The sequence below is a fragment of the Zootoca vivipara genome, chromosome 7 (genome assembly GCF_963506605.1).
Source record: "Zootoca vivipara chromosome 7, rZooViv1.1, whole genome shotgun sequence".
Classification (NCBI taxonomy): Eukaryota; Metazoa; Chordata; class Lepidosauria; order Squamata; family Lacertidae; genus Zootoca; species Zootoca vivipara.
Window position 1 is genome coordinate 64,411,680 of NC_083282.1, and position 14,796 is coordinate 64,426,475.

Here is a 14,796-nt window from a genome sequence, read left to right on the forward strand (position 1 = left end):
ACTTTCTCGAAGTTCCTTCAGTTCAGGGGCAGGTGTCCCCTGCAGGTGGGCAGAGTGCAGTTGTGCTTATATCCAATGCACAGGCCTCCCACATGTATCTAGCCAATGTGAGAACAGGGTGCAGGATAAAGTGGGTCATTGGCCTGATCCAGCTAGCTCCTCTTGAGTTTTTATGTTCTCAGGCCTGGTGGCCAAATGCCACCCTCCAGGCTTCTCTGCTGCCCCTTGAACATGGCCACAGTAAAGGCAAAATGCTTGGAGACGTGAGAATGTGGTGGGTGCTGAATCAGAGGCAGACGGGGCAGGGGTTAAGCCAGGGGTCAGCAAACGTTTTCAGCAGGGGGCCGGTCCACAGTTCCTCAGACCTTGTGGGGGGCCGGACTATATTTTGAAAAAAAAATATGAATGAATTCCTATGCCCCACAAATAACCCAGAGATGCATTTTAAATAAAAGGACACATTCTAATCATGTAAAAACACCAGGCAGGTCCCACAAATAACCAGAGATGCATTTTAAATAAAAGACACATTCTACTCATGTAAAGACATGCTGATTCCCGAACGGTCCGCAGGCCGGATTAAGAATGCGATTGGGCCGCATCCGGCCCCCGGGCCTTAGTTTGGGGGACCCCTGGGTTAAGCGGTGCAAGTGAGGGACTGTACAGCTCTTGACTCTATATAGGAGCTTGGCTTCATCACATTTATATGGGAGCTTGGCTTGATCTCATTTGCTGCCTCCACCATCACTGCCCTTACAATAAAACACAATATAATAATTAAAAGCTAGAGGTTTGTTCAAACTAGGAATTAAACAATTACGTGAAGTAGTTAGTGAACACATGCACATTTATTTGCTTTGTATAATTTAATCAGAACACTAATTATGCTTTGCCTCGGTGATTAAAAAAAAATTGGCACAGGAAGCACAAAGATATAATGGCACAACTAGGCAAGAGTTCAGATGGAAAAGGTGGAATCATCTTTCAGCGGGTAAGGTAAAGGGACCCCTGACCGTTAGGTCCAGTCGCGGACGACTCTGGGGTTGCAGTGCTCATCTCACTTTACTGGCCGAGGGAGCTGGCGTACAGCTTCCGGGTCATGTGGCCAGCATGACTAAGCTGCTTCTGGCGAAATAGAGCAGCACACGGAAACGGCATTTACCTTCCTGCCAGAGCGGTACCTATTTATCTACTTGCACTTCATGCTTTCAAACTGCTAGGTTGGCAGGAGCAGGGACTGAGCAACAGGAGCTCACCCCATCACCGGTATTCAAACCGCTGACCTTCTGATCGACAAGCCACCACAGAGCCACCCACGTCAGATGGAAAAGGTAGAATCATCTTTCAGCAGGTACCCCTGTATAAATCAAGTGAAACCCTGTTCAGCACAATGGAGTAACTGCATGCATGTCACCTGGGTGTCCAGAGGAAAGGCATTAGCCCTAGTGCCATCACCTCTCAATAGTATCAATGTAAGTACTGTTTTCATCCTTCTTAACATCAGATCCCTCCTAATCCCCACTCTGTGATTCAGCTCAACACTATCCAAATCCATCTGTACAGAAGCTACCAAGAGAGTATAACTACACAGGCTCACACAGCCTTTCTCTCTTTGCTGCACTATTAAAAGGAGATAGAAAGAAGATGGGACCAGGAAAGGCCTGGCAGAGCTATTACTGGTATTATCACAACTCAGCAAACAAACACAGGAGCTCCCCATGATAGCTCAGCTCTCCTCTCTTATTGGTCTTAGCTATTCATCAGTGATCCCATTACGCACTTAACCCGCTGGACTAAAGCCTGGCCTTGTATCTGTTTATTGAGATTACACCTTCAGATTCTCCATCTCAGTTACCAGTGGAGGCCCTAGGTAAATAGGAGATTAAACAGAGGAAACCGATGGCTGAATGGAAGGGCAGAAGCAAGATGCCATGACTGTGAGGGGTGGATGTGGAATGATTCTAAGAAAACCGATGTTTTGCGGGAGAGAGAAATATGTAGGTTTCAGTTAAGGCAGGGGTGGTAAACCTGTGACCCTCCAGATATTGTTGGATTCCCTTAGCCCCAGGCAGCTGAATCAATGCTCAGGGATGATGGGAGCAGCAACATCCAGAAGGAACATGGGTCCCTCACCTCTCAGTTATGGGGATCCAGCAGATGTGTTCGGTATAAGCTGTGCATGCCTTGGGACTTGAGTTTACAGGGACTGGCAGAAGTGAATGCGGAACAAAGTACTGAAACATCAGCTGGAGCCTCAGCTCAAGAGTTAAGAACAGAATGAGCCCATTATGTTAATAAATGGTGCTTCCTGATTGGTGTTTATTATGGGATGAGTGCTCCTCACGCATGGACTTTTATCAGCGTCCACACAACATCAGCGCTATCAAATTTTTTGCCCTGTAATGCTGATTTCCCCTTTCTGGTAAACAAACAAACAAAAAATCCTTGCTGCGCCTCTTGCCACCACCGTGCAAAAAACAAAAAACACACCAACACCACCAAGCCGTAATAGCCTCGCTCATCCTCCCACCGTGAGCCGAAAAGGGGTTGCTGTAGCTGCCTGCCCAGATCAGAAGATCCGGCTTTCCAGATTCAGTAGAGCACGAAATGCTTCGGCTCCTGTCTCTCCTGACCCACCGCTCAGTTGAACTTCGAAACACCAACGGGAGGTGGGGTGGGCGGTGAGCAACCCCCTCCCCGTCCCTCCAGCGCCACGTGGCTCTGGCGCCTAGATTCCACCCCACCCCACCTCCCCGTCCCTTCTCTCCTTTCCCGATTCCGGATCCCTCCCTAAGGAAGCTGGCGGCGCTGGGAAAAGGAAGAAATTAGAAGGAAAGCAGAAGTCGCGTGGAAAACCCGGATTGCGGTTGTAGGAATGGGCGCGCCAGCCAGCCTCACCTCAATGCGCTCGGTGTCCGCGCCGCAGCATCCCTACGTGCGTTCGGCGTCACTCCAGGCAGCCTGGCTGACTCTGTGTGTGAGGAAGGGAAGGAACTCGCGAGAGCGTCCGGAGGCTGAACCTATTGAGCTTCTGGCGGTGGTTTCACACCCGCGTTGTGGTTTCCCCCTGCGTTACGCAGAAGCAAAGCACGGTGCTTTTTATCTGGGGGATTTCTTAAGGCAAAAAACTCCCAAATCCATTGTTAGCCAATGCCTTTATTAGGAGCGACCCAAAGGACCACAAAATGGTACAGAATAGTGAGCAAACTTTCGAGATCTCCGGAGTGCTTCAACCGGCAAGGTGTTCCACGAAAAGCAGAAGAGACATTTATAGATCCAACGCGTTTCGGATTCGGACCCCTACCGGTGCTTCATAGGGAAAATTCGGAGGAACTGAGATTCAGCACTTAGATAGGCTAATGCTTTTTTTTCTTATGCGATGGGGCAATAAATATTCCATTGCTTTTTGCTTGTCCTTCCAGTTTTTGTTGCAGTTCCAGTTTTTGTTGCAGCTAAAAATGTTGGTATTAAATGTTGGGTGGTGAGAGGTTGGGGAAAGGCTTCTATTTTAAAATAGGCAAGTTATTAAAATGTGTATGCCTGGCCCATTCACTCTATTGTAGGACTGCCCCGGAAGACCGCCTGGAAGCTGCTACTAGTGCAAAATCATTTATTATTATTATTATTATTATTTCCATTTCAATACCGCTTTATATTTTTAATGGGGAAATCTCAAAGCAGATTGCAACCTACATTAAAACATCAATTAAAGCAATCCAGAATAAAACATCACAGTAGAAAGTCAAATATGAAGTATACATTCAAAGCAACTTAATTAACAGGAAACTAAAATGTTATCTTAAAGATATCAAAATAAAACAGTACAAATGAGGTCAAGGTCAGAATGCACATTTTAATGCAGCAAAGTAAACAAAAAAATTATCTGGCTCTGCTTTCCTTTGCTAACACAGAAGTTTGACTTCATCCCTGGAGGCACACTCCATTATTTCTTGAGACAAACAGATTCCAACAGAACTCTTTACAGAGGAAGAACGGAATACGGTATAATGGAAATTTTGTCTGTCTCCTTAAGGTCTGGTCACTTATCTTTAAAGAAGCTCTTGAATTTTGAGCCCTGAGGAAGCCTCCAGGAAGCCAAGCAAAAGCAATAAACTTGGTGAGACTATGGGAGGACCTTTATGGCAAGTATCCCTGGTGGAAAACTTCCCCAAAATTCACTCTAGGGTCCCCATTGGCCCAAACTGTACAGAAGCAGAAGCCAATGAAGTGATTCTTGGTCGGGTTGCAAGTAGTGGAAGTTGCATTCAGATTATGCCAGCAATGCCCAGCAGGAGTAAGTAATCGCCTGTACTAATCCCCTGTACTACAGGCTCCTAGCATGATGACAGGACACCAACTACTCTCCCTCTGTGAACCCACAGTGCTTTTGGTGTGATATGCCAAAAATTGCATTTACCCACCAACTTCTGTTTCTCTGGCTCTGCATGTAAATCACCACAGCTACTTGCGGCAAAGTGTGTTTGTGTCACAGGAGTGGATTTCAATAAGAATGCACTGGGGGGGGGGATTAAATCCTCCCTTTTCCCTGTGCTGCTGCATTCCTGATCCAGGATCTGCGACTACTGTCACTTTTAGAAAGAGGTTGGCAGGCAATCCCAAGCATGAGATTCAAATACATGTTTAACGTCAAGTCTAGTTTCACCTGAGTAACATCTCCACTACACATGTAACCACACACGAAAGGAAGGAGGGGATTCTACCTTTCTGTAGGTTAAAGTGTGTTAGCAACAACTCTAGCAAAGGAAACAGCAGCCAGTTATATCATACTTCTGGCTTTCCAACTGATTTGTTTTTAAATGTCTGGCCTCTCTTACAAGGACACACATTTTCAGTTCCTTGTTTGCAGCCTCTACTTCCCAATTTGCTGCAGACTTGCCGTTATAAACATGCCAATGGATGACCAAGGTCATGTGCGAGGAAATTAAAGGATGAAAACAAGGCTGGAGTCACGTGTATTGCTTTCGCTTTAAGGAAGGAATGGAGAAAGCACTCTGTGTAAGGGTAGGGCTGAGGCCACAGGAGAAGCATGGTAGCATGTTAAAACAGAGTTTGCTAAAGACAGAAGAATAGACAATGTGAAGGAACTAAGAATGAAGAATCGTATCTGCAGCAAGCCTTAGCTGGGACACATAGACCTATCTCCATATTCCAGGAATGGCAAAGGCGGCTTTCTAAGTGCTATCAGCTGGCTGTTAAGTAGGATGTCAAGTCAAAGGAATGCAGTTGTCCCCAAAGTCCATCCCTACAGTACAGAAGAACAGCACCTCTTTCCCTAGGGTTGTTCCCTGCCTTTCAGGAGACTCTGGTGTTGGACAGCTCTCCAGTTACGAAGCTCACTGCCAACAAACCTTGCCGCGTATTTTTCCAACCAGTTTTTAAAAGCACATCCAGTGGCCTTTGGGACCACAAAAGCCACAAGAATACCCTTTGGGCTTCTAGTGCCTTAGATGAGCGTATCCAGATGAGTGTAATACAGAAGGTATTGCAGCTGTGGCAATGTAAGGGTCACATTCTCAATACTTGAGAATACTTCCCTAAGCCCTGATCCAATGCCAGTAGAATGATGTACGGCAACTGCCCACCTGCAGCCATTCCTCCAGGCTACATCGCCCAGAGAAGTGAAACAGTGACTCCTGCCCCCACCCACTGCCATTAGGCTGGGTAGGACCAATGGCCTTTTGACTCCTCCTCTCTCAGAATCGTCTCCCTTAGTGACCATGCCAATTCATCTTTAAGTAGGTTTTATGTAGCATTGTGTCAGAGTTGGTGTCTGCTTCTGTATATTTGCCTCTTCTTTCCTTCCCCCTTTTTGAATTGTGTCTGTTAGATTGTAAAACACTATTTTGGGTGCTAAACCATCTTGAGTGCACTGGATGGAAGATAATAGAGAAATACAGCTAATTAACAAACAAATGTTTTGCACCTATATATAGCAGATGGGGTGGGTTGCCTTCCTGCTGTTCGGAATTTTTTATTTTGAAAGCAGGATTCGGTGAGCTGGCTTTGCACAGCAGGGACAGTGTACGGTCAGGAAAGACATTATAATAATAAACTCTAAAGGTTCTTGGAATGGCAGAGAAGTGCAGGAGGAGCAGATTGCTTTGTTGCTCATCAAACTAGCGCACATGTGTCTGTGTTTAAAGGTAGCGTTGGCTGAGCAGAAGGAAGAATAGCATTTTGTCATGTAAAAAGTGTAGCAGACACAGTGCTAGAAAATGCCATGCCCCTTTATCAAAAACACACCCTTAAAGGAAGACCTCAGAGCAGTTCATGGCAAATAGCTGAGAATTTCCATTGTGGGGACTCGGGAGGGAGTGGCAAACACACTCCACAATTGTGCAGAAAAGTCTTAAGCCAGTACCTGCGACAGACTTTTCCTGTTGCCCTGCCCTTGATGCTATGTTCTAAGGCTTCCATCAGTGGAGCTAGGATTTTCTCTCTACAGCATTGCTGCAGGCTGCCCATGTCAAATACCTGTACTGAATGGACTGTGCACAAAAATGAAGCATTTGAAGCCTTGTTTGTGGAGCCACTGCTTTTTCTCTATCTCTTTTTGAAACTATTTTTTATTTGTTTTTTTACAAACGTAGAGTTATAACAATACCAAATGAATATCCAAATTTAGAGTTTTCTCTGAATCTCTGGACTTCCTCCCCCATCCCCTCCATGAGTCTTATTGTCAACATTTTCAACTGCACATTATTTCATAACCAATATTTTGTATCTGTCCATATTATCTGTAGTGGTTGCTACATTACAAGTGTTATTAAAATCCTGCCAATGTTCTCATCTGCTTACAGTGGTCTCCTAAATAAATGATAAAACTTTCCCATTCTTTCTTAAAGTTTTTGTCTTCTTGGTTCCAACAAGTCAGGAACCACTGCTTTTTAGATCCTTGATTCTGCTTCCAACTCAGCAGCCCACCTCTGGCAAGTCATACTCAGCCATTACGCTGTCACAGGTGAAACCGGTCCCTTTCATTGGTTAGAAGTGGAAATAGATTGAATCATCTTCTTGTTTTCAATAAACAGGAACGGAAGGTCCTAGAAGATTCTCATTTCCTAGGGCAGGTCCAGGGGCTGCTAGCTAGTTTTGTTCTCAGTTGTGCCAGCATGATGCATTCAAGAGTGCTGAGGTAGGGCTGCCATATACCTGGGATTTTCCAGACATTATTGGGATTTCAAAGGCACAAGCAGTGACATCTGGGGGTAATTTTCAGAAGGCGGCAGTTTGTCCTGGATCTTTTGCAAGCAACCCAAAGAATCACATATCTTTGAGGTTAAAAAAGCTCAACTTCTTTCGGGGTGCCCTGGTTTTTACTTTTTGAAACATGGCAACCCTAGGTGAGGCCCCACAAGCAGAAGAGAAGCCAATCCGGACAAAGTAACAGGAAAGAGGACAGCAGATAACCATTTGTTAACTCTCGGGCTGTTCTGAACAGCCACTGAGTCATTTGCTTATGTCTCCACAGCTGCCATAAGGCTTAACCACAGCATCCGGCCCACAAGAGTTTTCTCAAAGCCTGTAAAGGGAACATAAGCAGTGTATGTTTCCTCTGTTTGAACATATAGCAGGTGCCTTCTTAATGTGCTTGGATTAGGCTCTGTAGGCTCCACAATGAGATAATGGAAAGAGACCTCCCTGCTCCAACATTTCAGACCTTGGAAATGGGAAAGGCTCAGCAGAGTCTTTGGCCAACATGCAGCATGAAGAGATTGATATGGTTCGGAGAGCTGTTAAAGGCATTAGCTCATGGTGTCTGCTCTTGTGCGCAGGTAAACATATGTGCAGTGGGAAAGCCATAAACTAGGCTACGTGGCTACATTTCATTGTATCATATATTATGCTCTTTCGATTGCCATGCACCTGCACAGGCATCAAGAGTCTGCCAGAACCTTCTCTGGTGATCGAAACGCAAAATGACGGCTTCAGCAGAAAATTATGAAGTGACTAAGCCGACAATGCTGTGTGCCTTCTTCAGGAACAACAATACCATAAGAGGTTCTGGTTAAACAAAAGAAATAATTCATCCAAAGCCCATACAGCTGGATTCGCAACTTGCTAAAAGTCATTTTTTAAGGGAGTGACATACATATTAACAGAAATATATATTAAAAGTTTTAACCCCCCCCCCATCTGCTAGTCTGAAAAATAAGCATACATGCTGCTGCAATGGTTTTACTGGCATATTGGGAAAGAATTGGTCGCTGTACCTGTGGGCATTGCATCAAGATAAACAGGCAAAACCACTGGCGTAGGAGTAAGCGCAATGAGCAGGAAATGCCATTCATGCATTCCCAAACACAGACCCACTGACATGCTTGCCACATGCCACAATCTACAAGGACTATCCTTGCCAAGAAGAGTACAAAGTTGTAGATGAGGCCCACGCCCTTTCAGAAAGCCAGCCTCCATGTACAACCAGACTAGACAAGTATATCTGTGCTCTCTGTGTGAGGCCGCCTTTAAAGACAGTTCAGAAGCTTCAGCCATTTCAAAATGAGGCCAGTAGGATGCTAGTAGGGGCTAGATGGCTCCACACATTACACCAGGCTTCCTCAACCTCGGCCTCCAGATGTTTTTGATCTACAACTCCCATGATTCCTACCTAGCAGGACCAGGGGTCAGGAATGATGGAATTGTAGCTTCAAAACATCTAGAGGGCCAAGGTTGAGGAAGCCTGCATTACACCAATCCTACATTGGTTCCCAGTTCATTTTGGACCTCATAGCTTCAGTGCTGGTCTAGATTATAAAAACCCTAAACAGTTTTGGGACCAGGGTATTGGAAGGACTACAGTGTGAATCTGCCCGGGCTTCCACATCAGCTTGAGAGACTCTGACCTCTGGTCCCTGACCAAGGAAGATCAGATAGGCTGTTAGTACAAACACAATTTTGCGGGGTTGGTGTCAATGCCTTGCATTGTCCCTCTGTTGTTATTTTGTGCCTGCTGTTCAAATTGTAATTTTAAAAAATGTTGCAGGTTGTATTGTGAGGACTCTGTCCTGAAAGAACAAACGATGCTTTAAATAAATAAACAGCAGACTGGTCGTGGAGACTGAGAAATAATGAAATGACTAGCCAGTACAGTAAAGTGGATTAATTGTTAGGTTTAAATGAGTGACAGTCAGGAACAAAGCAACATGAGACTTACTAGGTGGCCTTGGGAAAGTCATTATCTCTCATCATGATCTAACCCAGAAAATGAGGTTTAATGAAATAATGCCAAAGCGTTCTAGAGACCCAAAGGCAGTATGGGAAATGGTGAGCTGGAGACTAAAGATTATCTAGGCCCCAAAGTTGAGAGAGGGGAAGGATGCAAAAAGAAGGAAATCACATGTCTTCCCTGTGACCAAATGTGCATGCAGGGGCATACCCAGGATCAAAACGGGGGGGGGGCAAGAGAGGGGAAGAGAAAGGGAAGGAAGGAGGGAGGGAGGGAAGAGAGAGAAGGAAGGAAGGAAGGAAAGAAAGGGAGGGAGGGAGAGGAAGGAAGAAATAAAGAGGGGGGAGGAAGGAAGGAAGGAAGGAAGGAAGGAAGGAAGGAAGGAAGGAAGGAAGGAAGGAAGGAAGGAAGGAAGGAAGGAAGGGTGGAGCTCCTGTCCGCACCCCCCAGCTCAGGCTGCCCCTCCCCACTCCCACATTCCTGGCTGTAGCCGCGGAGGGGGCAGAAACAGCCCGATTTCCATAACCCGCAGTGACTTTTCCCCTTCAGTTTTTGGAGGGAAAAAGTGCGGGTTATGGTCCGTAAAATACGGTAATTTTTTGCTTCAGGGGCAGCTGCCCCCCCCTGCCCCTCGCTAGATATGCCCATGTGTGCATGTTGTATCTGCACCAAGAACTCTTCCTCTTTTGCTGCTGGGACAGTTTTCTTTCCTCCATGGTAATGTGTAGAGCTGTCCCCAGTCTACAATTAACCCCTTTAAAATTACAACAACGATGTTAAGAGCCATTCAGAAAACATACTTGAATGCCAAATCCATGCTGAACATGACAGTCATGCAGGGTAATTGCTTGTACAAATTACCACTCTTCTCTTTGAAATATACCTAAGGACTGGGTCCCATATGCACATCTATTTTGAAGAGAAAGGCTACAATTTGCAGGGGTGTGCAACCCTCCACTTATGCTATATGTAAGAAACAGCCTGGGGGGGTGGGGGGGAGGCTGTCATAGAAATATGCCCTAAAGCTGTTAACATTTTCTTCCTGTACCTACATACACTGCAGTTACATCCAGTGACATGTGTGAGGTTAAAAATAGGGGTGTGCAATGGATTTGGTCTAATCCTGAGTCCTGAGCTAAACTGGGTGCCTCAGAAGAATTCTGGGTTTGTCAGAGATGAAGTGGAATCTGTATGCAGTGGTCAACAGGGCTTTTTGTGGCTGCATGGCAACCCAGACCTTTTAAGAAATGCTGCAGACAAGTGTCTACTAAAGGCTCCTAATCTTGCTATAAATGGAATAATGCCAGGGTGGGGTGATGGTGAAAACACCCGAGTGGGGAGAGGGTGGAGGGAAAGCTCTGTTGTGACTGACAGGTCAGGCTTGTAATCAGAGTGAATTATTTTACCCAGAAAGCAAATCCATTTTAGTTCTCCCCACAATCAACTTAGCATAAGGTGCTTAGCACAAAAGCTCCTGGACCTATTTGTCTGCAATTTGGCAGATTTCTTGCCCAGAGGCACCTCTTCCGTGTCTACAATTTCAGACCAATTGCTCACAAAATGCTTGGGGTGATTAAGTGATTCCTTTTATACACCCCCCTAACTGTAGCAGCTGCTCTTATGAGAAAATCACTTAATCTGTCCTTCTGAAATTTGGTAGGACGCACGCCCTCAGAAGGGCTGATTTTGCCTGTAAATTTCATCCAATTCTGCAAAATAAGGAAGCTGTAGATATTTACTTTTCCAAACAAGAATTAGAAGTTGCCTAGCACAAAGTCACCTGGTCTTATTTGTCTGTAATTTGGCAGGCTTTATTCTCTCTGGAGCAGCTACTCTGTCTGAAAATGGTATCCACTTCTTTCAAAGGGAGAAAAATGATAGCTGATTTTTGATTTCCCAATAGTGAATGGGGGGGGGGAGAGAGAACAAAGACTTGAAAGGACCATGAGCTAAATTAGGCAGGCTATGGAGCACCTTGGACTCGGGCAGGCTATTTTCTGAAGCACCAAATCAGTTGTTGTTGTTGTTTAGTCGTTTACTTGTGTCCGACTCTTCGGACCCCATGGACCAGAGCACGCCAGGCACTCCTGTCTTCCACTGCCTCCCACAGTTTGGTCAGACTCATGTTGGTGGCTTCAAGAACACTGTCCAACCATCTCATCCTCTGTCGTCCCCTTCTCCTTGTGCCCTCCATCTTTTCCAGGGAGTCTTCTCTTCTCACGAGGTGGCCAAAGTATTGGAGCCTCAGCTTCATTATCTGTCCTTCCAGTGAGCGCTCAGGGCTGATTTCCTTCAGAATGGATAGGTTTGATCTTCTTGCAGTCCATGGGACTCTCAAGAGTCTCCTCCAGCACCATAATTCAAAAGCATCCATTATTCAGCGATCAGCCTTCTTTATAGTCCAGCTCTCACTTCCATACATCAGTCTGAACCAAATCTTGCGGTTGGTGCAAAGCGGTCTAGCTGAATGATACTGGGGCAGAAGCAGCAAGATTCAAGAGCTCCAAGTCTGTTTAGCTCAGGGGTTTTCAGCATGAGATTGAAGGTCCTGATTTCAAAACTGAAGTCAGCTATAAATTCATGGGGTGGTTTTAGATAAACAACTATCTCTCAGCTACAACAACATCTGGAAGGCTCTAGGGTCCTCATCCTTGGTTTGGAACATTGGTCTGCAACTGGTGGGTAGGGACCCACTCGTGAGTCATGGTCTGATCCAAGGTAGGTCACAACAGGAGCACTACCACCATGCAAAATATGGTAAAGGGTTAAGAAATGGGTCCCAAATGCATGTTTGGATTAAAAGTGGCCCCTGGGTCTGAAAAGGTTGAAGGTTCCTGGATTAGAGGATAGGTTTATAAAGAGTACTGTGATAAGGTATGTGAAGGTGTTTGGGGCTATTTGGGGAAAGCATGATAAAAATATTTCAAAAGAATTGGATGCACGATACCATTTTTGCACTGGCCCTTCTTGCATATTTATATTACTTTGCTTTCCACCCTGTTGTACAGCACCATACAGAGTGATGGTGCTACATAAACGAACTGCATTCATAGAACTACAAATTTGTATTTCGCCCCCGCCACTGATTATTCTACCTGATTTGCACATGCAAATACTGTGTTTTAATACTTTGTTGGAAGCAGCCCAGACTGGCTGGGGCAACCCAGTCAGGCGGACAGCATATAAAGAAATTTATTATTATTATTAAACTTCCTGTGAGTGTAACCACTTAAACTTTGAATGTATGGAGGGTGTATTGTATGGCAGGAGGTTTGTGTGAGCAGTTCCCTGTGATTCCAGTGATTTATTTAAAAAACAACCTATCACAACGCCCTCTTTTTCTGATTTATGGTCACATTGCTGAATTTACCACACATGACATAGTTACTCACACAAAATGGCCATCATTTGATCCTGGTTTTAAGAGGCCACTCATACAGCATGTCATGTGAATCAACACAGAGAGGAAAGGCTCTGAGGTTGCCACCCTAGGTGAGATTAGAGGGGCAAAAAATACTGTATATTCCTGAGTATAAGACTACTTTTTAACCCAGGAAAATCTTCTCAAAAGTCGGGGGTCGGCTTATACACTGGGTCGTATTTCTTATACGGCAAGTATATCCCAAACTCTATATTTCAACTGGAAAAGTTGGGGGTCGTCTTATACGCCCAGTTGTCTTATATGCTGGAATATACGGTACTTGTGATGAATTTGCCATCTCTTGCATTTGAAACCCCAGGCTCAAATCTGTGATCCACGTACCGCCTCTGCTGAATCAGGCACTTTGGCATTTTGCTGCTCTTCAGCCCAGCATTTGCCAGTTCAGCTAGTGATTTGTTACTCGGCATTCATCAAGGGTTACCAGCTAACCAATCAATGACTTATCTAAAATCAAAGAGAGCCACTCACAGAATGAACAAAGAAGTGAATGGATAACGAATAACAAAGGAGAAGCCTGTGCAGATGAATCAGCAACATACAACTGAATGCTCAACATCTGTTTTTGCAAAGCTGAGTGGGTATTATGAACTGGACCACAAACGCTTTTTATCTGCTTGTTCAAACTCTGAAAGTCTGATGAATGCAAAGCTTTCTCTGAATAGTCATTTCGTTCCCCCTATGCTCAAACAGAATGCAACCTTATTAACCCAGACAGCCTGTGGGGGCATCCAAAACTATTCAGGTGATCATAGCACAGATAAGCCAGTGTGCTACGTAAATTAAATTCTCATAACAAAGAGGGTGGGGAGGGTTATAAGGTAGACTTCTTGAAACATACGATGTCTAATAGTCATCAGTATTTTACCATATATGTCTGTCTCACTCTCAGTTTCTTCCTTTTCCCTCTTTCCTCCTTCTCCTTGCTCTCTCCCAAGCTCTTACCTTCACTTAAAGGAATACAAAATTATGGAAATGTCACAGGGATGACCCATTTTAAGTCACTGAATGACCAGTGCTGTGCATCCTGCAAAACTATTTCTGTATCATGCATCCAAATCTGTATGCATGGTTTGAATTTGTATTTGCAAGAGATTGAAAAATGAACTCTCTCGCTTTCACAACCCGGCCAGCTCAAGAAACCTTCTCCTTAAACCTCAGGAGCCATCTTAATAGGTAACAATGCTGTGGTTTTGTTGCAATCCCAAGGTTAAGATTTGCACATTTCAGCGCTGGCTCCTTTGCCCCAAAGTTGTCTCTAGGTAGATTTATGCTAATACTCCCCCAAATGTGCAGTATTCATTTACCACAACAAGGAAGCTTTTCCCAGTGGCTGACTTAATAAACACAGCTGCAACATTGTGTCTGCAAAGCCACACATGTCTGCTTACATCCAGATGTATCTTTGGAACTGAATAAAAGCGCTTGATTAGTGTTTGCCAATTGCAATACAGGTGGGTTACAGCCAGCAGGATGCACAGAGTTCTGCGGCTCATCTCCTACCTGGAGGAAGTCTCAGAGAGCAGATTTATGCAGAAGGGGGGGTATGCACCAGTTTTGTTTGTACCCCAAATTACAAGACAATTTTGTCTGCAGATTGGCAGGCTCAATCCACCCTGGAAGGGATCCAGTGCCCCTAAATTTCATCCACTTTGGCCACAAAGGAGGAAGCTTTTAGTCCCTTTTTAGATTTCCCATTATAATGAATGAGGAACAAAGATCTTCATTTTATGCAGAGCAGCTTGAAACTCAAAGCACAGTTTGAAGCAGAAAGAGCACAGAAAGAGCACTGCAGACCCCTAAACTAATTGCCTCACTGGTGATAGATTTTGCAATATTTTAATCGTGATTATTATTGCTATTTTATTAGCCCTTTAAAGTCACATGGTTGCTATTGTTTTTACTGTGTGTTTTGTTGCGGTTACTTTGGGGCTCGTTTTTGTCAGTCACCCTGGAGTAATCTGTTTTAGAAAAGCAACTAATAAGCAAGGAAGGCTGCGATCCTATGCACACTTTCCTTCAAGTAAGCTCTAGTGACCACAGTGGGACTTAGTTCTGGGTAAGCATGCATAGGACTATTTCATATGCAAGTAAATAAAGCAAGCACCCATCCCAGTTACAAAACTATCAGCAGTGAATGAGGAATTGGCTTTTCTTTTGCTCAATCTGA

General features: G+C 44.8%; 1 protein-coding gene across 7 annotated transcripts in view; it reads right to left on the reverse strand.

The window, feature by feature from the left end:
- NAV1 (neuron navigator 1) overlaps nt 1-14,796 on the reverse strand; it is a 284,649-nt gene that overhangs the window by 248,319 nt on the left and 21,534 nt on the right. For 4 of the 7 annotated variants that reach the window (XM_060277185.1, XM_060277184.1, XM_060277183.1 and 1 more), the window contains exon 1: nt 2,899-9,278. The exons of 2 other annotated variants lie outside the window; for them this stretch is intronic. The gene's annotated coding sequence lies outside the window, so the exon portion shown is untranslated. Of the gene's footprint in view, nt 1-2,898; nt 9,279-14,796 lie in introns of those variants that run through there. One more of the 7 variants, XM_060277186.1, reaches the window with a different exon arrangement.